Source organism: Corvus moneduloides, chromosome Z (assembly GCF_009650955.1).
Source record: "Corvus moneduloides isolate bCorMon1 chromosome Z, bCorMon1.pri, whole genome shotgun sequence".
Lineage (NCBI taxonomy): Eukaryota > Metazoa > Chordata > Aves > Passeriformes > Corvidae > Corvus > Corvus moneduloides.
Genome location: NC_045511.1, coordinates 56,736,809 through 56,759,087, shown reverse-complemented (window position 1 = coordinate 56,759,087; position 22,279 = coordinate 56,736,809). Strand labels below are relative to the sequence as shown.

The 22,279-nt window shown below is 38.5% G+C and overlaps 1 long non-coding RNA gene across 3 annotated transcripts in view; it reads left to right on the top strand.

Annotated features, from left to right (window-relative positions):
• The window catches only part of LOC116438236, a 37,567-nt gene extending 15,899 nt beyond the window's left edge, over window positions 1-21,668 (top strand). For all 3 annotated transcript variants that reach the window (XR_004237640.1, XR_004237642.1, XR_004237641.1), the window contains 3 exons: window positions 9,863-9,941; window positions 10,407-10,623; window positions 11,497-21,668. This is a non-coding gene — a long non-coding RNA (uncharacterized LOC116438236). The remainder of the gene's footprint in view (window positions 1-9,862; window positions 9,942-10,406; window positions 10,624-11,496) is intronic.
• Window positions 21,669-22,279: the final 611 nt, after the last annotated feature.

Below are 22,279 nucleotides of genomic sequence, written 5' to 3'. Positions count from 1 at the left end.
TGTTAAGGATTTGTTTTTTTGGTCTTCTTGAAAGCTACAAAAACCATAAAAGTGCTTGGCAAACTCATAACCCTCTTTCTCATGAGACTACAAAACTCAATTTTTACAACAGACTTGTGAAATAACAGAGAAATGGGTGAAATAACTACTCTTTACTCAGAAGTTCAGTTAAGAAATCAACAGTAGATTGATCAAGCACTCCTGATTCTCTATCCTGTGCTGTAGTTTCTAGGATTCCAACCTTTTGAAACCTTATACTCTCAGTGATATTTACTACAATCAATTCAGCATAAATTGGATCAGTTTTAGTGCAAGACCAGTTTAAAGCTCGACAAAAAGTTGGAAGGAGAAAGTCAACCTCTTTTCTCTGATACCAAAGAAAAGATATTTAAAGAAAGAAAGACATTTTAAGATAATAAAAATTGATATAAAGTAAATTCTTGCATGCAAATACATGCCAACATACATATGCACATATATATACACACACATAAATATAAATGAGTACTAGCCATAAAACCTTGTGATTCACCCTACTATGTTCTCCACATTCAAATAACTGTCCTTCATATCTTTTCTTTATGCAAAGCACTAGAAACCGGAAACAAAAACCACAGCTTGTTAAAGCTGTCTTTTCAGAAGGTCCAATATTTTAGGCTAATGAGTAGGAAGAGGAAGTGAGCTTGGAAAATGCGGTATGATCTTTATAGCACAGGTTATAGAGCAGGGTGGTCACACAGGCAGCGTTGGTGCTTCTGAACCATGCAAAACGTGCTGTAACACAATACAGTTTTATCCAGGCTGGGAGCATGGAGAGGGCTGAAGCAGGGCCTCTGTGATCTGCTCTGTGTGCACCTCAAAAACTGTATCTCTTTCAGGGTAGGCAGAGGGGAGAATAGGTGAATTTTGTTCATGAAGAGTATAATTACATAATTACAAATGGCAGTTCAGTTCTCTTATTGAATAGTTAGTGAAGGGAAAACAGCATGGAATAATTCATAACTCATAACAAGGTAAAAATACTCATGGTGGCAATATACTCGACTGATAATCTTTTATATAGGACCTTTTAATTTCTTGTTTTCCAGGTCTCTGCAGAGGAGGAAAGTAATACTATCCGAACCACCAATTAGATGCCTTTTAGCTTTTTACAGGACATTCCTGTCTTGCTAGTGCTTGCCTCCCTTGGCTGCTACAAAGCCATGCAGTTGATTTTTGTTTTCAAATGACTTTGAAAATACAAAACCTTTGCAGAAGTGCAAAACCTTTATTTATGATGAGATGTCCTCTTTTGGTGAGACTGCTGAATGTAAAATTATTGTCAGATGTATTGCAAAGATGAAAAGACACAGAGAGTGTCATTTGGATGGTAGCTTTTTTCCTTCAAATTATCTTTTTAGTCTAATTATTAGCAGTAGCTTTATTAATATCCATTTGCTTGCACTGCTTGGGAATCTGCATTTATGAAACATCACTAGGGTAGAATCTTATTGCCAGAACTGTGAGTAGAGTTTGAAGTGTTTGCAGACAAGTGCAGGTGGTCAGCACTAAAAAAATGTCATTGTCAAGCATTTTACCTCATTTATAAGTGGTACAAGAAAGCCATTATGGCAACAAATCACTCAGCTGTTGGGCCCACAAAGTGGGGACAGCACCACTGAGCAGGTTTTCAGGAAATTAATTATGAGCTGGCAGGTAATTCGTTATAAGCAGTGTGAAAAGGGGTGACTTTTTCCTTTTTTTTACCTTTCATTTTTTGGTTTGATTTGGGGATTTTTTGTTGTTGGTTTTGTTTTTGTTTCTTTTTTTTTTAGTAGGAACTATTTGAACATCAGTGTTAATATAAACGGATTCGTTATAACAGTACAGGGATTTCTGCACAGGTGTATGTGTGTATTGGTATTATTTTCAGCTATTTTCCATACACTCTTCTTCAGGTGGTGTTAAACTGCATATGTGAAATAACAGTTGCGCCTGTAACAATCCTTGTAATGGTTTCAGTGGTGACTGTAGAGAACTTTTAGTTGGGCTGTCCTGCTGAAATGGGCCAGAGGTGGCTTGTGCTAAAAAAAAATAGGAAGTAGAATTTAACCTTTTTTCTTGCACTGTGCTGTGTGATACAGTAAACAATTTAGGATGCTGGCATCTAAAAATAGACCCGGGCTTTTTCCAAGAGTCAGAAAGTAGTATGTTTAAAATGTCTTTCTAGACTGTAAAGTAAAGGTAAACATTCAAGTGGAGCTGTTAATAAAGAATATTTTCTAATAGAGCCCAAAGGATTTGGTTCTCAGAATGACAAAAAAATATCCCCAAACAAAACCACCAAAACCAAACCCAAAAAAACCTCAGAGAAACTAATAACATAACTCTTTGAATTTTATTTTTTGAGAATATTTTAAAATTTTTTTTCTAAATTTGGTGTTTATTTAAAAGCCAATAAAGCCAGAAAAGAGAATTAGGATACCATGATCTAATAAAAAATAAACAATTTCTATGTAGACTTTCAATTACTGAATTATTTTATGTCAAAAGCTAGAAAATGAAATGCTTCTAAATATAGTGCATTGGAATTTTCTTATCAGTTAATTTTTTAGAAGCTCTACACTTAAGAGCACCATAGTAACAGCTCTGCAACCTGATTCTTCATTACAGTTAATCCACTGAGAGCTTCACTGAAAACATTTCCTCTGGGATCAGAGAGACTAGAAATCAATTCTGATAATATTAGAGCAAATTTAAAGATCAAAACTCCCTAGAAAGTATGTGATGAATAAATAAAGATATCTTTATTCCTTATATAGTCTTTTTCACCTCTTTTCTACTTTGTTGTGCTGTAAACAAATATCTTTGTCTTGCAAATGGCAATATCTTGAAAGATTTTGTAAAAATGTGGCTAAAATCATTCATTCTGAATCATGTGAGTATTTAAGCTACTACTATTTGCAAAGTAGACTGTGAGAAGGTCAAAGTAATTGATGATATTGAGGTATTGAAGGCATCTTTGCCAATCACTTGTGGTTTCAGCATATGTGTCCAGCGTACATCAAATCTCTATTGAGGGCTGAATCTGAATATTATTTATTACCAACCAAAATAAGGCCAAAGGTTATGATGATGAAAGAAGCACACAAAGGACAAGTCCAGCTATAGTTCCTGTCCTGTGGTTTACTGAGGAGGAATTCTGTTTTACATCGTTGATACCACCTCACTCTGCAGCTGCCTGCTCTAATACCAGAAAAAGCCATCCAAGCATTTTGATTTTATATACTGCAATCTTTAAACAAGGGTTAGGTTGCCCTAATTACATGCTATCAAAAATTAAGAAACCTATCACATGTCACAGACCACCTTGGTGTTCCTGAAGGGGGACCAGCAGAGGTGTCACACTCCACACCACCTTGTCATCAGCTGCAGTTGTCCTTTAAGAGTACAAGCAGCATCTGTGGTAGATGAAATAACTTGAATTCTCATGTGCACTTTTCTTTCAGAAGACAGCTCACACTGGATACATTTCTGGTACTGGGCACTGCTACATCTGAGTGCAGTTGTGCTAGAAGGCAAAAAATAATTAAATGTTTTATAAAAATAAAATATGGCAAATCAATATTCTATAAAATTAAAACATTGACTCACCATCTTTTGTGTCATTGCATGTGTCCTTCCATCGTGCCATGCACACTTGGACCACAAGAATGGCCAAAAAAGGCCTGTCAGATTCAAGGTTGCCTGGGGAATGCTCAGTAACGTGTCTCAGCCTGTGTGCATATCCCATATCCTGGACACAATGTGAGTGGTGGTGACAGCTCTTCTGATGCCAGGTTGGCAAAAATGGAGAAAGAATTTTTGTCACTTACCTCACTCTCTCCAATGTTTTTTTCACTTTTAACTCTATTTTGCTCGAAGGGAGAACAAGATATGGTCTGCTTGATGAACTCTGGTTAATAATGAGGTTCAAGATGTGGTAACTGGAGCCATGAGAAGCTCTGCTGGGATGGGGCATCACTGATCAGGGAACCATGGAGGATGTGACTTCCTAGCTGCGTGGGGCCATATTATTGAAATCCCAGTGCAGTTCCTGAAAGTGCAATTGACTTCATAGGGAGAGTAACCGTGCCTTTTGTGTCCCTGTGTGTGATATTCATGTGTTTGCTCTGACCCTGGCCATGGCTTGGTGGGATAGCTGGGAATCTCTGAGGGCTGGCTCTGAGGCATCACAGAGCACAAACCCACTCACCCTTGTCCAAAAATTGTTTGCAGATTAACTTTGTAAGCCTAAATGTCACCCGTCAAAGCAGATAGTATCTTTTTTGAAACTTACCTAGTTCTGGCACAAAGAAATGAGAATATATGTGGAGTGAGTGCACAAAGAGTACAGGAGAGGTAGGAAGGAGAAGCAGAAAGGTGGTTTTGGGAGGCAAAAAGGAAGAAGACAGGAAAATATTTAGAAAAGGCAGGTTGCCCTGTCCCCTCTAGGGGGTGGAGAGTTAATCTGAGAGATGAGAAAATCTTTAAAATTATTCATGAGACTTTAAAATGGCTGTATATAAAAGATAGAAATCACCAAAAGACCTTAAAGGGGAATTACAGATGTCATACACAATTTTATTTTAGTGGTATTTTGTCTTGGTTGGATCAGAGATGATCTGAATTTTAAATCTCGTTGTAGCTTAATCTCCATATAATCTCCTAAATGGAAAGATCTACTAGTATCTAATATTTTTCTACTGTACTTAAAGATATAAGCTGTATGTGGTGAGATACTGCCATAATTAAGCAAAATTCACAATGCCTAATGGTTATACCAGCAGTTCAATACCAGAATGGCCTCTAAATTATACAATAGTAATACTTTCCAAACCATTCCATTAAAATGATATTTCAGGACATCCTTTTGCTGTCCTTCTCATCTGAACTTCTCAAAACATTCAAGTTGTACTAATAAGGAAAGAATGAGGATTCATAACGTTGCTGTGATACAGTGCAGTAAATACTGCAAAGCAAATTTATGGAAATGACAAAAAAGAAATAATAGCAATATTTGGAACCAGCCAAAATCACACTTCTTTGCTGTTAATTCCATTTTTAGACCTTCACACAAGTAAAGGTGTTGTAATTCCTCATGTTAGCTCAGAGAGAGGGTTAAGTAATGTTTTTTCACATCTTCAGCACATACAAGTAAGTACCCTGTGCAATTTTTCAGAATTAGAACGCAGAGAATTAGTAATTTCTGGGCAGCAAAATCTTACCAGGGGCAGGACAATGTCAGCACCTTTACCAGAAAATCACTGCTGTCCAGCAGACAGAGAATATATTTGAGTCATTTGAGTCTGAGGGAGTGGAGACCATGTGTGAAGGAAAAAACGAAAAATATCCAGCCATTTTCTTGGTTAGGAGCATTGGCACCAAAGAAAAAGGAAATTTGCCACTTTAACGACTCATTCCACAATTTTAAAAGACCTGAAAAGAGTGCACAGCCTTGGTTATATTGATACTCCCAGACTATAGAATAGAAAGCTGAGTGCTGCTCCACCATGAGCTGAAAATGAGTCAACAGAGGGTTATGACCCATCACAAAAAGCTTTTGATGACCCCATGCAGAAGTACAAGCAGGACAGGATTGAATGAGGGCAGCATGTTTCACCTGAGGCTGAAGCACCTCTAATCAAGCACTTTATGTTTAGGGGAGTTCTTCTGAAGCTGAACACTGCTGGCTGGTGTGACCCAAAGCCATGACATTGTTTTAGGACTCTTCACACCATTGTGGACTGGTAATGTTCTCGTCTGCAGGCAGGATTTTGGGTGGGTTGTCTACTCTGAAGTCAGTTGTGAGCCAGATCTTACCTCCAAGAGCAGTGGAAGGTGTGTCATTTGCTGCTTCTTGCTTGTCTTTGTGGGCTTGGCACACAGAAGAACACACTAACACGTGGTTGTGTAGGATCACCATGCTCTTTTGGAAGAGGCAGGAGATTGCACTGCTACGTGTTGAGGCAGTACAGATGAACAGCAGGTGCCTCTCCACAGAACAAGGCTAGTCAAAATGGCTTCTAAATAAAAGTGTTGAGCTGTGACAGTACTTAACATAACATGCAAGAAAAAAACTCCTCAATAAACACATACGTCCAGAAGACAAATGTGATGCCTGTCATGGGCTGCAGATGAAGCTTCAGATGCTGTATTTCTATTTTTTTTGTTGGGCTCCCCCATGAACTGAGTTATACTGTACCACAATGATTAGCTTACTGTCCCCATTTAGCTCTCAAATGGGGTGTGAATAGTTTAACTCTGATGCACGGTCCATTTTCACTGGTGTTTCATCTGCATTTCATCATGCTGGGAGAATTGAGTCTTTGAGCAGATCTGAGGACAGCTGTACAGAGGGTAGTCATGTTTCCTCGCTGTTTTGTCAACATGTGTGATGGTATTCCTCCTTCATACAGTGTCAACCCAGTTTGTAATAGTCTTGGAGTAAGTATTTAAGAAATTTGCTCTGTTCTTGTTGATCTGAGGTTACTTCCTGATTCTGGCACTGCCAGGGATATATGAGCCTGAATGGAGGCTATGCGATGGGTGCATAGAGGCAGTCGACTAATTTAGGGAAGAAAAACCCTTCCATGATTTTCCTTTTCACACATGCTGAAAGAAAAGGAGACAGGTATAACTCACGCTCTGTTTACATTGTACTGGTATCAATACAGGGAACCCTGTATAACATGTGGTTTATACCTTCTTGAAGGAATAAGAAAAAAAAAATAAAAAGGCTCCTCACAATTGTTGACGAAAGGAATATCAGAGGTAATGGTCATTAGCACATATCATGAGCTTGACATGACAAACACTACCTACAGGCCTTCTTATGGTTAAAATATTGCTGTTCCTGGATACCTGGGTATTGCAAAACTAAAGATTATTTTAAGCCCTGAGTAAATCGCAATTCCAAGTTTTCATGGTAAATCCATTGCAACAGAACAGTAAATATTACTATGAACCTCTTCACTGATTATCATTGTTCATTACATGAAAAAAAATGGCCTGCAAATGTACATTATTCAAACTTCTTGCAGTCCTTAGTTAATCCAGTTGGAGTGACTTGGGTACTGCATGTGTCTGCTGGCCCCTAGCAGACCTCCTGGCAGGTGATATGGCTCTGTTTTCCCTTAAGAATTCCAAAGAATTCCATAGAAACACATGCTGTGTAATGTAATACTTCACTGTTCCCTTTCTGAGCCTACAAATTGCTATTGTGAAGAAAAGAAAAAGGTTGCTATTAATATAGTTTAATGTTACTTAACTTATTAGTTAGTGTTTATTTACTAACTGGGTTAAAAGGGAGAAATGCTATTTCAATGGAAATCAGTTCTGGTCTGATAAATGAAGGTACTCACCCATTCCCATGAATAATGTTATATACATCTTTCTTAAAATTACAGGGATTTCAGGAGTTCTGGCATGTATACACAGCCATTGACACAACGAAGGTTAGCCTTAGGGTGACACTTGAATCTAAGAGGAATGGAAATCTTTAATCATTGCTTAGGTCATGGAAAATTATCAAGCTTGCAGCTCTCAGATATCCATCCCTGTGTGCTCAACAACTGCATACCTCCTAAGCCTAGGTCCCCTCCCCCTGCCCCAAGCTACAGCAGTGAAGGCAGTTCCCAGCCCTTGATTTCTGATATGCCAGCATATGTTGGCAGTGCTTCACTTTGAACAAATTTAAATTTCTCTTGGGAGCAGGTTTCACTGGCCTGGGAAAGTAACAGACTGTTCTCTGCTTTCCTCTTCTACATCTGAGTATATACCCTTCCTGTACCCTGTACATTGGCTCTGACATATACATATACATATATATGTGTGCATATATGAGGTGAAGCCAAATTTCAGAGCCACTCTTTGTTCAAATGCCCATACAATTACAGTGTCATGTTTAACTTCAATCTTTGGAACAGGAATGATAAAAAACCAAAAAGTAGCAAAAATTCTCATGTGGATATTTGTGTCTGAGTCTTTGGGAAATCCAGCAGTGTGTTAGGGTTTTGTTTTTCTAGGTTTGTAAAATTGTGCTTCCCTATTTGCATTTACAGGAAGTAACATATGTACAATACCTACAAGAACAGAGTAAGCTATGACACTGTTCCTGGTCAGGACTCACTTCCAATCGATCCTATCCTTATCTTAAGACCAACACTTACACTATACAACAAAGAGTACACAGAGGTTAAGCGACAGCTTTCCCAGGAATGTCCTCCTCCTCTCAGCTGTCGGGCTTCTGTTATGGTCAATCTCCTTAGGCTCTCCATCTCTTTAAAGTATACTATGGAAGTATTCCATTAAAATGCTCCTATTTATTTGTGGCAATTTGCTTGCAAAATAAATTTGAGAATAGTTGAGATTGGATCTTACTGCTTTTGGAGATTCTGCCTAAAGGCAATGCATCTCTAGCCTGTATTTCCACATACTTTGGCATCACTTTGTTCAAGATCAAGTCAGAAACACAATAATGATGTAGTTTAATAGGTAGCTGGAAAAGGGGAGCTGGATTAGAGCAAAATACTATGTAGAAAATACCTCTGTGTACTGTGGCAATGTTGTATAGTGTGACGTGAAGGTAAAGTTCACATCCATGTCATATAGGAGAAGAGAGTAGGACACAAAAGAGAGGGCTACAATGAGGAAAAAGTGCAATATCTCTTGCTTCTGGAAAATTTACAGCTTCCTCAAATGAAGCATTCAGTTATGGCAATGGGGTTAGTTTCTAAAAAATGTAGATTAAGTGGCTTCATAAATATGGATACTTAAAATAAGGCACGAACAAAAGCTTCATTCCAGTTTCAAAGATTTTGTGTCCAATCACAGATCAGTCAGTGCTTAAAAAGTGAATGGAGAGGGCAGAAAGGGAAGGGACTGCTTTGAAAATGAGCAAAACTCCAAGCTGTGACAAGCAGCTCCCATGCCCTGCCAGCACTTTGCTTAGACTGTAATGAGATTTATTTGGCGCAATCCCTTCTGCTTCCTCTTGTACTTTGAGGACATGAAAGAAGGTGGAGGCAAGGGAAAGCATTGCCAGTTGAAATCTCGCAGGATTGGATGTGGGAGAGGGGCTTGACTCTGTGTGCCACTTGGCCTCAATTCTGCACGTCAGCTGAACTTGTCAACCCCTGTGAGCGCTCAGAGCTCGGACTGAGTACAGTGTTTGTACTTGAGTACTGTACAGACCATGGCAGACAGCTTTTGTTTTGGTTTTGCTTTTTTTTTTTTTGTTCTGTTTGTTTTGAGTCTGTTCATTTGTTTCTTTAATTTTAATCCTAGAAACAAATTAATTTCTCCAATATTTTGTTAGAGCTGGAATATCAGCAAACAGTGCCCACCTAGATCCTGATGAGCAGCTAGCAACCAAATGTATCCCAAAAGAGTATATCTGTTCTTCTTGCTTTACCTTTTTTGTGAGGGTCTGTAAAACATTGACAGTTGCAAAGTTAACTTAAGACTGTGAAAAAGAAAGAGGTATATTGTCAACTTTACAGCTCTTTTTGGAATCAGATTACAATTTCCTGATTAAAATTCATTATTGGGAATAGCTTCATTGATTTCAGTGATTCTGAGTCCATCACAACTATTCAGGCTTCACAGGCATATTTGAATCTGGCTAATGGTGACACAACCTTTTCAGTAGATCAGCCTGGTAGAGAGGCTTTGTACTTTTAGTTCTACAGAGCACTTCCAGCACCCCTGTATATACTGGGAAAAAAACTGTTCAGGCATTTTTTTTTTATAGCATCCTTTCTTCCCCAGGAGAAATTGAATGTTGTAATATATTTCCCTCTCTGCTTCTTATATAAAACATGTGGTTTATATCTTCTTGCAGGAATAAGAAAATAAAAATAAAAAGGCTCCTCACAATTGTTGATGAGATGAATCTTCCAGGGTTTGATCCCTTGGCAAAGGTCTGTGCTTTGGCTTTCTCTCTTCTGTTAGTATTTCATGTGCATGCCATATTTTCTTTGATTTCATAGAACTATTTATCTGTTAGCTTTTTTCTCAGTTGCCCGTTTCTTTTCCTTTACAAGATGCTTCATCAAATTGACTATTAAGTCCTCTCTTTTCTGTATTTTTTGGCTACCTCATTTCCTCAGTGACCATTCCTCAGGACCAGAGTTTGTGCAATGCACCTCTGCCATTTTGCCCATGTTTTCTGTCTCTCTCTTCCCTAATTTCCATTTTTTTTCTCATGTAACTGTCACTTCTTACTTCTAATGCTGTTTTTTGGAAAGTTCTCCTCCTCTAAGCGAAGCTGTCTTTTCTTTAGTTTTTTTCCCCCCTCTTATCTTTTTTTACCTTTCACTCTTATTATGATTATTGTGATTTACTTTTGTGTTCCCATAACAAATACCAACATTTTATTTCATTAGACATTTTGGAATCCATGTCAAAATCAAAATTGCCTTCTCAAATTGCTACTAGTTTAGAAGACTCTTCCAAATTTTTCTAATGAGAATGGAAATAGCAACCATACCTCTCAGGTTATTTTCTTCGGTGAAATGAAGCAAATATTTTCAGTTAAATGTTTTTGTCACAGAAAAAGAGACTTTGGACCAAAACAGAGAATTTGCTGTGTTTTGACAGTAGGTAAGTTATGACACAATTTCTCAGTGTTATGTTGAAAACCTCTGTGGAAATAGTTATATATTTGTATAGTGAGTCCTTCTGGGCTAAGTATGGTTTCCTCTGAATTCATCTATTGATCTCTCATTGACTGAAGTGCTGGGTCCACCATGTAGGACCTGAAAATAATTTTCAATAAAAGGACCTGTAAGATTTAAAAAAAACCCTATAGGAGTTCATACCTGCAAGGACCTCTGATGCTGGCTTGTGAACTGGGGCTGCTTTGTGAATATTGAAGCCTCTTGATTCCCAGCCCAAGTCATTGAATGGGCATGGAATGGAGAGCCAAGGACACTAACTTTATCAGTCTTCCTCATTTAAGCTCTTCCTGCTCATCATTACTTAGCTGCTAGGGGAAAACAGAAAATCTCAGCTAGTAACACCAGTATCTGTCACGGAAGTCCAAGTAATTTAGTGGTAAGCCGCCTTTGCAGATCAGAACCTGGATTTGTAGGACTAAATAATTTCATGCTCTCCAAAGAGCATTAGAAATGTTACTTAGTTTGGTCCTAAAAGAAATTTTGTCAAATATACTGGATTTAATAGAGTCTAGCGGAAATGGTTAAACATCTATTTATTTTAATTAATGAAAATTAAAAGGAACATCTTAAACTCTAATTTGGTGTTCTGCTAATTTAAGCAAAGATGAATGAGGCATATTAAAAATGAACACAGTTATTATTTTTGTGGGTTATATAGCCCCCTTTCTCATTACATACCTCAGTTAGCAAAGTCTACTTTCAGCAGTGGCAGTTTCATTATCACTTCTAATTCAGAAGCACTTTGTAGCACAATAAAGTTTCCAACGGTTAATGACTCCCGTTTCTTTCTGTGCAGGTTTACCTGGTGAAAACTGGTGTCAGAAGTTCCTCACTTTCCACTCTTGGATTGAGGTCATCATCCTCCAGACTGCTTTACCAATAGTGAACTTTCTTCTCAGTTCTGACCTGTGCATTCACGGCACTTGGACCGAGTATAAGTAGTGCTGTCACCAAATCCCTGTGCTGTTGTTACCCTTACATCTGGCGGCTACTGTAGCCAATATACTTCAGTTACTTTTAGGTACTTACCTGAGCAACTTAGTATCTCTGTGAGGGTTGCCGCACTGTGGGACAACTGCAATTGCATCTCACAGAGCTGTCACACATCTTAATTACATGTTCTCCAAAGTGCTTGGAGGTTCCCTGATAAAAGTGATTTCAGTATGCAAAACACTGCAGCAAAACAAACTAATCTAGATGTCAGAGGTCAGCCCTGTCTGCCTACATTAACCTAATAGCCTGTGCTTTTCCTCTTTCCTTCATCATTTGCCAGAACAGATAGGGTTTGTTTTTCCTTTGATCCCATGGAGTTGACAGTGAAAGATGATTCTCAGTTTGTCATCTTGAACCTTCCCACTTTCCTGGTGATGTGACCCATGACATGAGGAAGATCTGTAATCATGGACAGATGCCTTTCTGAGGAATGTCCAGATACCGCAGAAGAGGTGGGAGAGGACCACACAGAAACCTGTGACTCCCGAGAGCAGCAGCTGGGCCCTGGAGGCGTATAATGAGAAATAACTGTGTCAGGAGCAAGGATTTTTCAAAAGCTATGTGTTAGAATTTTCACAAGGTAGCTCACTACTCTAAAGAGTCTTATTTTCTCAACAGGGTAAGTGTTTCAGGCCATTTTAAATATACTTTTGAAATAAGACACTGTTTTCAATGGTGCTGTCCCTGTGTAACATGAACTCTGTTTCTGTGATATTTTCATATCACTCTGTGCTACTGGGAATGGTGATATTTCTGTGCTCGATCTTCAAAAAATTAGAAAACTGCTGAAAATGGGTTTTGTCAATGAAGAATAGGACTCACTCAGGATCCAGCAATGGGTTGTATGTTTATTAGAGGTACCAAGTACATAAACAAGACTAAGGGTAAAAAAAGACTCAACAACTGTTGAAATCATTCAGCCCTGTTATTCTTCACATCTCAAAGCTCTTAGCATACTTTACAGTGGAATAAAACCAAATTATATCTGATAGATACACAGAAGATGCAACATCAAAGAAAATTGAGCAAATGAGTCTCCTGTCTCACTTCATTCTCAAAGTAGTGCCAGCTTGAAAATTAGAGGGGAATGTTTCAGGATTTTTCTAACCTCTTTTTAAAACTTCTGGCTGTGCTTCTGGATACCAGCCAGCCTCCCTTGGTTATCTATCCCACTTACCAATGTCCTCATGAGGAGCAATTTTCTTCCAATATCCAGCCCAAAACTTTCTGATTATCTCTTGTCCTCCCAACATATACTATTTTGGAGGACCTGTCTCCATCTCTTAAATGGGCCCCTGGTGCAGTGGTCACCCTCAATTGGTGACATCTGCAAATTTCATGGAAGAGTACTCCAGCAACTCTTCCAGGACACTGATAAACATGGTTGGTTTACAGGACAGGTCCCACATCTACTTGGACTAACAGTCACCATTGATACTAGAGGTGATATTAAAACATTGTGTTATTGGCTTTAAAGAGCAGAAACAAACTCTAAGACCTTGGAGGGACTGGCAGACTAGAGATCTCACAGAAAAAATCATAGCAATGTTCATGAGATGTGGAAGTGATTCTCCTTAGGAGACAGCCCATTCACTGAGACTCATTATACAAATTTAATAACTCTTTAACATATGCAGCTCTTGAAATTTATTGTTTCAGTCAGATCTTGATCACTAGCACATCTGATTAAAAACAATGGACTGAATTTTGGCTTTTTCCATCAGTTTCATGTAAGAAATAATAACTAATTAATAGCATCATACTTCTCAAAGAGTCCTCCAAGCACCTTTAGCAAACCTATGAATAGAGAAATTAGGGTTGTTAGAAGCTAATCATCTAACTTCTGGTAAAGACTCCTTTGATAATGTTATTGACTTCTTAAGGACAATGTCAGCAGAGTGTTCTGTGAGACAGGCTTCTCCAGAAACATTGTCAGCCACAAACAATACCAAGTTCCTGCACTGGAGCTCATTGATGCTAAAGTTTGAAGGCCTTCAGGGCAAGACACAAGGAAGTATATTTAACTCAGAATTGACTGCGCTTTCTCTTGTTTTGCTTTGGTAAACTCAGCCTCTCCCCTCCCCCTCATACCAAGCTGCTTACATAGCCACATGATCAGTTTCTGTAGTACACTGGTTGTCCAAGCAAGGGTCATCTTTTATTGCTCCTATTTGAACTTTGCAAATCAGCTAAAGGCTGGGGATATTGTATAAACCACAAGATGGTGTCAGCAAGTTCTAGGTTAATGCTTTCCTTTAACAAAATAATATATTTTGTTTTCCACTACTTTCAAATGTACAGGAAGTATAAAAAACTTATAATATACAGGAAATTGTTTAGATGCAGGAACTGTCTGACTGTTCTGCAATGGAAAAACTGCTAATACTCAAAAAGAACTTGTCTTTCTTGAAGAAATATCCTCTTATTGTACAAGATCCAGAGTAACCTGTATTTTGACAAAGGCATATATGCATAACAATTCCTGTTTGAAGCTTTCTACATTTTTACACTTATTCTGGAAGAATATTTTGGAAACTTTCGTACTAAATTCTTAAAGGTTACTCCTAAAACAAGGTACTCAAACATACCCACAGGGATACCATTTTCTGTATCATCCTATGAGTGTGTAGCACCTAATTTAACTCTATCATGTCTCTGTGCAGGTGTAGTGACCCATTCCTAGGAGGATTGCATTCCCTCCACATTGCTGTGTGCCTCTGCACTTCAGCTCTGTTCCAACTGTCAGACATCCAGAAATCCCAGCATCCAGATATTGTTGAAAAAATATGAATGTTTCTCAGCTTTTGGGAGAGAGAATGGAATTAGAGATAAGAAAACCTGGATGACAAAATACAGCAAACACAGACTGAGTCTTACCATTCTTGACAAGTATTGAACCCACACATCCACCTTTTGAGTATATTCAGACATATGTGAGTTAACTCAATAACTTCTAAAAGCTGCAGTTAAGTTCTTTGTAATAAAAACCAGCCTTTATATCTAGTCTTCAGGTGTTTTTTGGTATTAGAAAATAATGCAATAGATGAACTTGCTAGAGGAATAGTAACAAAACTGAAAATATATGCCTAAATATTTCCATCAAGTAACAGCCAGTTCTAACCCACTATCAATATTATGGTGCTAATAAATTGCATCATCCTATTATTATTAAAATGATAGATTAAATAAGTGACTGGCTCTCCTTAAAGAATACAGCTTTTCAATGGTCCCACATAATAAAGCAACTAAAGCCTCATCTGTTAAAACTGCAACGACCCATCCTACCTGCAGGAAAAGGCACGTCCACTCCCGACGTGGAAGAAGTACTTGAGTGACTTTAGAAAACAAACACTTAAATGCAGCTTCTTAGAAAGCCAGTATCACTGTGACTGCCTGCCTTGGGGACTTTATGTTTTCTCTGTCCTAGTGAGGCTTCTCTGTGTAATTCCTTTTTTCTTTTCCGGTAAGCCAGTGTACACTGACGCTTCAAAAGTTAAACCCCTTTCCCTTTCCTTCCACTACTTAATTTGCTTTTCTGTCACTGCATGCTGCATATGAGAGGTGGAGCAGCCTTTTAACTTCAGAGATAGTCTTGATAGGAGGCCATATGAAATCAAACAAACTTTCAACATTTCAAGGGCAGTAAGGTGCCCACAAAACTAGCACCTGGATCCAAAACTAGATGGATGGCCCAGACAGTCCATCCACAGCCTAACCACAGGTCAGACCAACTCCAATGCTGCTCATACTGTCCTCTGGCATTCAGCAAGAAGCCATATCTTTCTGCCCAAGGAATTTCCTTCACAGGGATTGCCTTTAAAGAGGGAGGGGAAAGTCGGTCTCCTAAAGAAAATGCACATGTATGCCACCTAATGAAAGATTTATCAAAAAAAAAGAGATAAATCCAACTTTTGTTGTTGATAAGCATGGGGAAATGGGAATTGGACTTTTACCTCATTTCATAGCAGTCTGATTTTTCCTAGACTTGAGGAGAAAAAAAATAAAAGAAAAAAATTATCATAAATGTTTGTTTTTCTACGTGAATTCCTTCAGGTGGGGTTCTGCTAATTCACTCCCTGCCCATTTAGCTGCCAGTATAAATATATAAAACATTACTTTTTTAGGCTCATTGTCTGCAGCTGAACAACTGTTTATTGTTCTTCATTTCATATTGCTGGTGTAAGACAGAGGATTCAGGTACTTTTGACAATCAGTAACATATATTACGTTTGTTTTGAATGCACATACAAGCTAGAGAGTTGCTTGAATCAAAATGATGCTTAAACATAAAAAGAACACCCCAGCTCCAAAGCCTTTGCAGTCTGAGACAACAGACAATGTACATGACAATTTAATACAATTTTTAGTGTAAGTTGTTTGATTCAATCAATTTAGACTCCAAATGCGATTTAGGCTCCGAAGACTTAAACAGGCAACTAAAGGGCAGCCGCTGAGAGCAAGATGGGCAGATGAATCCATTCACGCGTAAACAAGCATGGAAAAGCTTGAAGGCCTTCATGGCAAAGTTTGGGTTCAACACCTCTTTTAGATTTTAAGCTATTACCCTACTTCAGGATGTGATTAAAAGTGAATTGCAGTAAAAAATCCAAAAAGCCCAAATGAAATAAACCTCGTTTCTTTCCCTTTGATTTCAGCTTTCCTACTTATGCTTCTGTCTTTTAAACAGAAATGACTGGGTTTGTAATAAGAAAAAGTGTGATTTCCAGCTATTGATCCATTTTCTTGTTAACAGAATTCTATGAGACACACATAAGAACTTGGTCAAGGTATAATTTTAAGAAACTAGCACAAAAGAAAAGAAAAAGCTAATAACCAAGGTATTGAATTGTGTATGTCTAAGGTGTGCAGGTAGATTCCTTAGGATGAGCTATCTGGAGGGACATCAAGTAGAAAAATATTGATAAAATTATAAGGAGTTGTGCCCGTAGTTCTGCCCTAAATTCTGCTGAGCAGATGAGGAGCAGAAGTACCTCACACTTTTTTGTTATTAGCTTTCACTAAATTGTGCAGGAAAATATTTGATTCATATATGCCTGAATTTTCCAATCAGCTAAGCTATGTGTTGTGCTCTTGCAAAATATGTTTTCTACTTACTGACTAGAACAAGGCAAGCATTAACTTTTTGCCACAGCACAAAGTGAAATTCTATATAATCCCCACATTATGACTCCTGTTCCCTTTAGTTTAATCTACAACTCTGGGAATTTGTTATACAACAAGAAACACATTTTAAGAATTGTCACATTTTTTAATTCCTTTTTGTGTTTGAAGCGTCACAAGCATTGTGGCTCCAGTTCAAGCCAACTGGAGCCTGGAAAATGAAATATAAGCTAAAAATACCATAAAAATGGAAATTTTTATCCTTAATCTTGTGTAAGGTTTTTACATTCTGCAGTGAAGCTATCTGAACCTGAAAGAGACTATGACTGAAAATTGAGGAGTTTTGCAGCAATCCTCTCATCCACACTGGTTGAACCCATGAGTCCTGCTCATGAAAGGATCTTTGCAAGGAGACCTTGCTCCATCCAGGGACCTACAAAAGCCTGCAGAAGCTTTCATGATAGGATGGCTCTGTATCGAAGGATGGTGGGTTAAGTGGCACCGAAGAGGATGAGGACAAGAATGGCTCAATAGATAAATGCAACTGTTTAAAATATGGGCAATCTGTGTTGTAGTTTCTCTTCTGCTGTTGGTTTCTGGTGAAGCCCTGGGCGTATCTCTTACTCATGGTGGTTGACCGTATAATGGGGAGAACAGCCTCAAGGAGAATGGCAGCAAGGACATTTGCAAAAAAAAGGAAGGAAGGATGTGGGATAAGACTATCCCATACCAGATAACACGGTTTCCAGGGAGGGTTGACATGATCAATGCTATGCTTCTATGTATATCCATCAGGAAAACTAGACACCTCCAGCCTCTTCAGGACCTCCATGAGCTTCTGGGAAGACGAGATCTGGCAGAACATGCTTTCTTGTACCTGCATGCCAGTGACATGTATGAAAGTGGAAGAACCATCTCTCCCTCTGCTTTCAATTATGAAAATTCTGTAATTTACTCAGGTTGCATGTCAGGGCTGAATAGTGGCCTAGAAAGTTTGCAAATATGTATTAATAAATAATCATGATGCCAAAATAATTGTATTTGTAACACATCTAATGCTCTTAAGCATTGCTGTGGGTGAACCTGAAAGACAGAAGTAGTATTTTTATGCTAATGCACTATAAAATGTCTTAGCAAAATAAGCAAGTCCCTCTGCAGTGAGTGTTTATTTTCCTTGATACAGTTTAGTAGATTCTCATGTGACAGTCTTTTGTGTTGTATTTGTAAAATGATCTCTATGAGAATAGCACTATTATAATATATTACAATCTGAAGGTGTTTGAGCAGCAGAAAGCTGCTAATACAGTGCTTCACAATGGAGCATTTAAACAGTTTAGAGAGCAGCTTTCATGTACAGTGCATTAAAGAACTGCTACAAGCCATGTTTGCACTGCTTTTGGAAAAGCAGGGTAATACTCAGGGGACAATTCCTTACCAGTGAGCTTCCTGTCACTGAGCGTTCATGTTGCTGTTCCAGCAAATCCAGGTGGGAACCATTTCAAGGAAATTTTGAATACTTCTCCTTTTGCCCAGAAACAGCTTAGCTATTTTTAGGGATTTTTCCATTGGCCTGAAGCGCATTTCAGTTGCTTAGCTTGATGGAGAGTGGCATATTGTATGTTGTGTTGAATTGAGAAAATGACTATGTTGCATCATGTCTGCATTTGGCACTGAAGGATGCTAAGATGCTCATATTTCCTCATACTTGCGCCAATTTATATGCAACACAGATATACCATAAATAAAATGTAGGGTATTGGATCCATCCTGCACTCATTTAACCTTGTGACACCTTGATGGCATTTGACTTCTTTGTGGAAGACTGGAATCAGTCACAGTGTGCCCCAGTCATAGGGCACTTAAAAATAAGGTGCTGTTGCTGTGCAAAGACTTGCTATAGTAATGCATCCTTTTCTTAATGGAAAATGCACCCTGGAGTCCTCATGGGGTTTAGACTATCAGGAGAAACAGATTGTCCAGTGGGGAGATACAGTTCCATGTTCAGGAAGTGCCTTTGCCCCGAAGAGCACCACAACTGTGTGGGGAGATCTGCACCCATTTCCCTTCATTCTCACCACACACTGCCGGGATGTGATCAGATTCAGTTGCTTCTATTAATCTCAAGACTAGATGGCAGATGAGCTGCATGGCTAGGCCAAAATGGGTTCCAGGGAATCAGCTGCAAAATTTCTTTTTGCTGTTTTCCTCCTCAATTCTTGTATCACATTTGAGGAGAAAAATAAAGCTCTTAGGCACTCTGTTTTAATCTATATAACTAGTACAATTAGTGTAACAGTAAGTCAGCTTTATATCATTGACTGAAATGTGGATGATTAAACAATTTTCTTTGGAGACACAGAAATTGCAGTGATTTTCCAGAATGAAATTGCAATGATTTTCCAGATCTGGTGTGTGAGGAAGAGGACTCTGCACTTGATAGTAATCTATCTTGCACTGCTTGATGCAAACCACCAGGCTGAGTTTGCACAGGGATTGCATCATTATTAACCCTCACAATTGACAGTGATGGAGTAACAGGAGCATCACAAGCTAATTTTGTAACTCTGCCACTAGAAACAGGAGATTCTAGTTTTTGAGTCTGCAATTATTTTCAACCTTTTGGTACGTACATCTTTATTCCCTCAGAAAATGTCGCGTCTTTTATGTAAATATCTCAGCAATAACCAAGAAAAGATCTTCTGATCTAAATTGGAAAGATCAGCCACAGTCTGCTCGGCAAGCTGAATGGCATATTGAAGTCACTCTTGATTTAGTTATTTTAGGAGATCAGTCCCTATCACAGTTGTTCTCTTTAGCCCTTCACAATGAGTTGAGGATGCACTTTGGTTTCGTATGTTACTTAGCTGAAATAGCAAATAAAAAGACTTCCTAAAGCTCTTCATTTTTCAAGTGAATGAGTTCATTTAGGCTGTTGAAAGATAACATTTTAAATGACTCTTAGAAACAGGTTTTTTGTGACAAATTGAGGCCCTGTCCATAGAAAGTTCCATGAATGGCAGTGAGGACTTTGCCTTCAATCCAGGATAGGATTTGAGTCAGGATGAAAGATGAAATATCAGTGTATTGATATTTAATCCTGTAGTTTCAGCTGGTAATGAATCAAGTAGCAGCTCTTCAGGAGTCATCCTTTCCTCCATGGAATGAAGCTGCGATCGGTATTTCATACCCTCACACGGTTCCTATCACTGTCTGATGTGTAATCTGATACTGTATATATCTTAAAAAAATGAAGACACAAACCACGTTTTTCTTTTTATTTCCTATCTGTTCAAATGCAGGCTGTAACATGCAGTGTTATCACTGCTCATAACTATGACACTTAATTACATTTTATGAGTTGAATTTGGGATTTGAATGTCACTCAAGTAGTTCTTGCACACTTTATGATGTATATTTAATCCAGAAAACCTGAAGAAAACAGATCATTTAATTTTCTAATCGGTTTACCAGATACAGGCTGTGAGGCATGGAAATATTTTGAGCATTTTCTATGTTTTTTAATGAAGTGTTACTACAATGAGAGGCGGATGTTACAGCCCAGCTGTTGCCATACACAGCAGTGGCTGCTGTGCTCTGTGCAGAGCATCACGTGCTGGCTCTCAGTGAAGCTTCAGGACTCCAGCCAAGGATGGCTGGCAGCAAGTTGGAGACTGTGATGGTTTTCCTGTTCTGTATTTTTTTTCCCTCTGCAGTGGACAAATACCTCAAAAATTTTGGAATTAAAATTATTCAAAAGGATGAAATATTTCTAGAGGATGAAAAAATGGAGACTGGATGCTTTCTCCTTCTGCCTTTGCAGATGTATAGGCTGTGGGTTTGTGTCCCACAGGAGCTCTACGAGTAAAGGAGACCCGCTGGAGTCTGTCTCCAACAGGGTGTTTTCTTCTTGTGTTGTTACCTCCTCCCTGCAAGTTAATCTTCTCCACTGATGATATTTTGTGGAGACACAAGATTCATGGGTTCCATGAGGATGCAGACCAAGTTCTTCCTTTCAGTGTGGAGCATCTGAAGTTATGGGGAACATGCTATCAACAGTAAAACAAATGTGCATCAGATCCCTGGGGGACTTGTTTGGAGGGAACGCTGCACACATGGCATCCATCTGAGAACCAGAAGTATTGTTATTCAAGTGTTTCTGAAGCAAAGGAAACAATATGATGCATCCATAAATCCTTCCTCATGAGCATGTGAAACTGTAGTACTCAGACATTATGTCTGAATGGTAGAGTAGTACTCAGACATTATGTCTGAATGGTAGAAGAAACTGGAGTATTGGGGTCTTCACTTCCCAGGTAATCATTGTAAATGGAAAATCACACATTTTCTCGCTGAAAGAAATGTATATGTATTGGTGTTTTATTTACTCAACTTTTTTTTCCCCCAATAATGAAATTACTGTTAGAAGAATTCCGTGTGGCTGCAGAAACTTGAAAGTAAAATAAGAGCTCTATCAATCAGGGCCATATACACATATTATTTTTTTAGGAGCAAGGTACTTTTAAAGAGCTGCTACCATCTGAATTGAAAACAGAGAAGAGTCTGTAGGATGACAGTATCCCAAGGTCTCTTAGACCTGGAGCCAGCTAGTAGGCAACAGGAGAGATTAGAAATCAATTTTGTTTGGAAGGAATTATTTCAAAGTGATTTGATAAAACAGAGAGGAGTGTTATAAAATAGCTGAGGTAAATGCTTTTATCTTGGGAGAGAAGATTCATCTTTTGTTTGAGTGGCAATGGCTCAATACTTCATGCTTAGCTCCTATTATGATTATATGCATTTAAATTCAGATAATGTACAGCAGTTGAAAAAATAAAGATAAGTGAAAACAAGGAAGTCTTGTATTTCCCAGGATATTGATTTATTTATATGATTAGGAGTTAGACCTCATATATATTTATAGTTTAAATCAATGCCCAGTGAAAGAACCTACAACTGACTTGAAAAAGTGGAATCTGTGGTGTTAAGCTTTCCTGGGAGGTGCTTAGCACTTTTGGCTTTTAGCAACATCTCTAGGAACTGACTGTGCCTTGTGGCTCATCCACATTGAGCCCTACAGAGTTCAGGAAATTTTCCATCGTTTCCTAACTTTAACTCTGCTACCCCTACTGTCCTGTGTTCACACCACAGCCCTCAGTGAGGGGCAAACCACACGATGTTGTTCAATTGTCCAATGAGTTTTATGTTCCAGAGTCTGGAGCCCTTTCCAGCTTTCCAGTCTCTTATGATACCAGAAGTAGGACTTAAAGAAGGAAAAGAAACTTCTCCAGCAACTGGATTTAAACTTAGAATTTTTACCTGAATCAGCATTTCCTGTCCTTTGTTTTGCACCTTGTAGTGTCTCTGAAAAAGCTGTGTTGGTTTGACCCTGTTTTGTCAAAATTATTGTGTCTGGCAGTAGTGGTTGAATTCTTAACTAGAACAACATTACTACTGTTGTTGTTGGG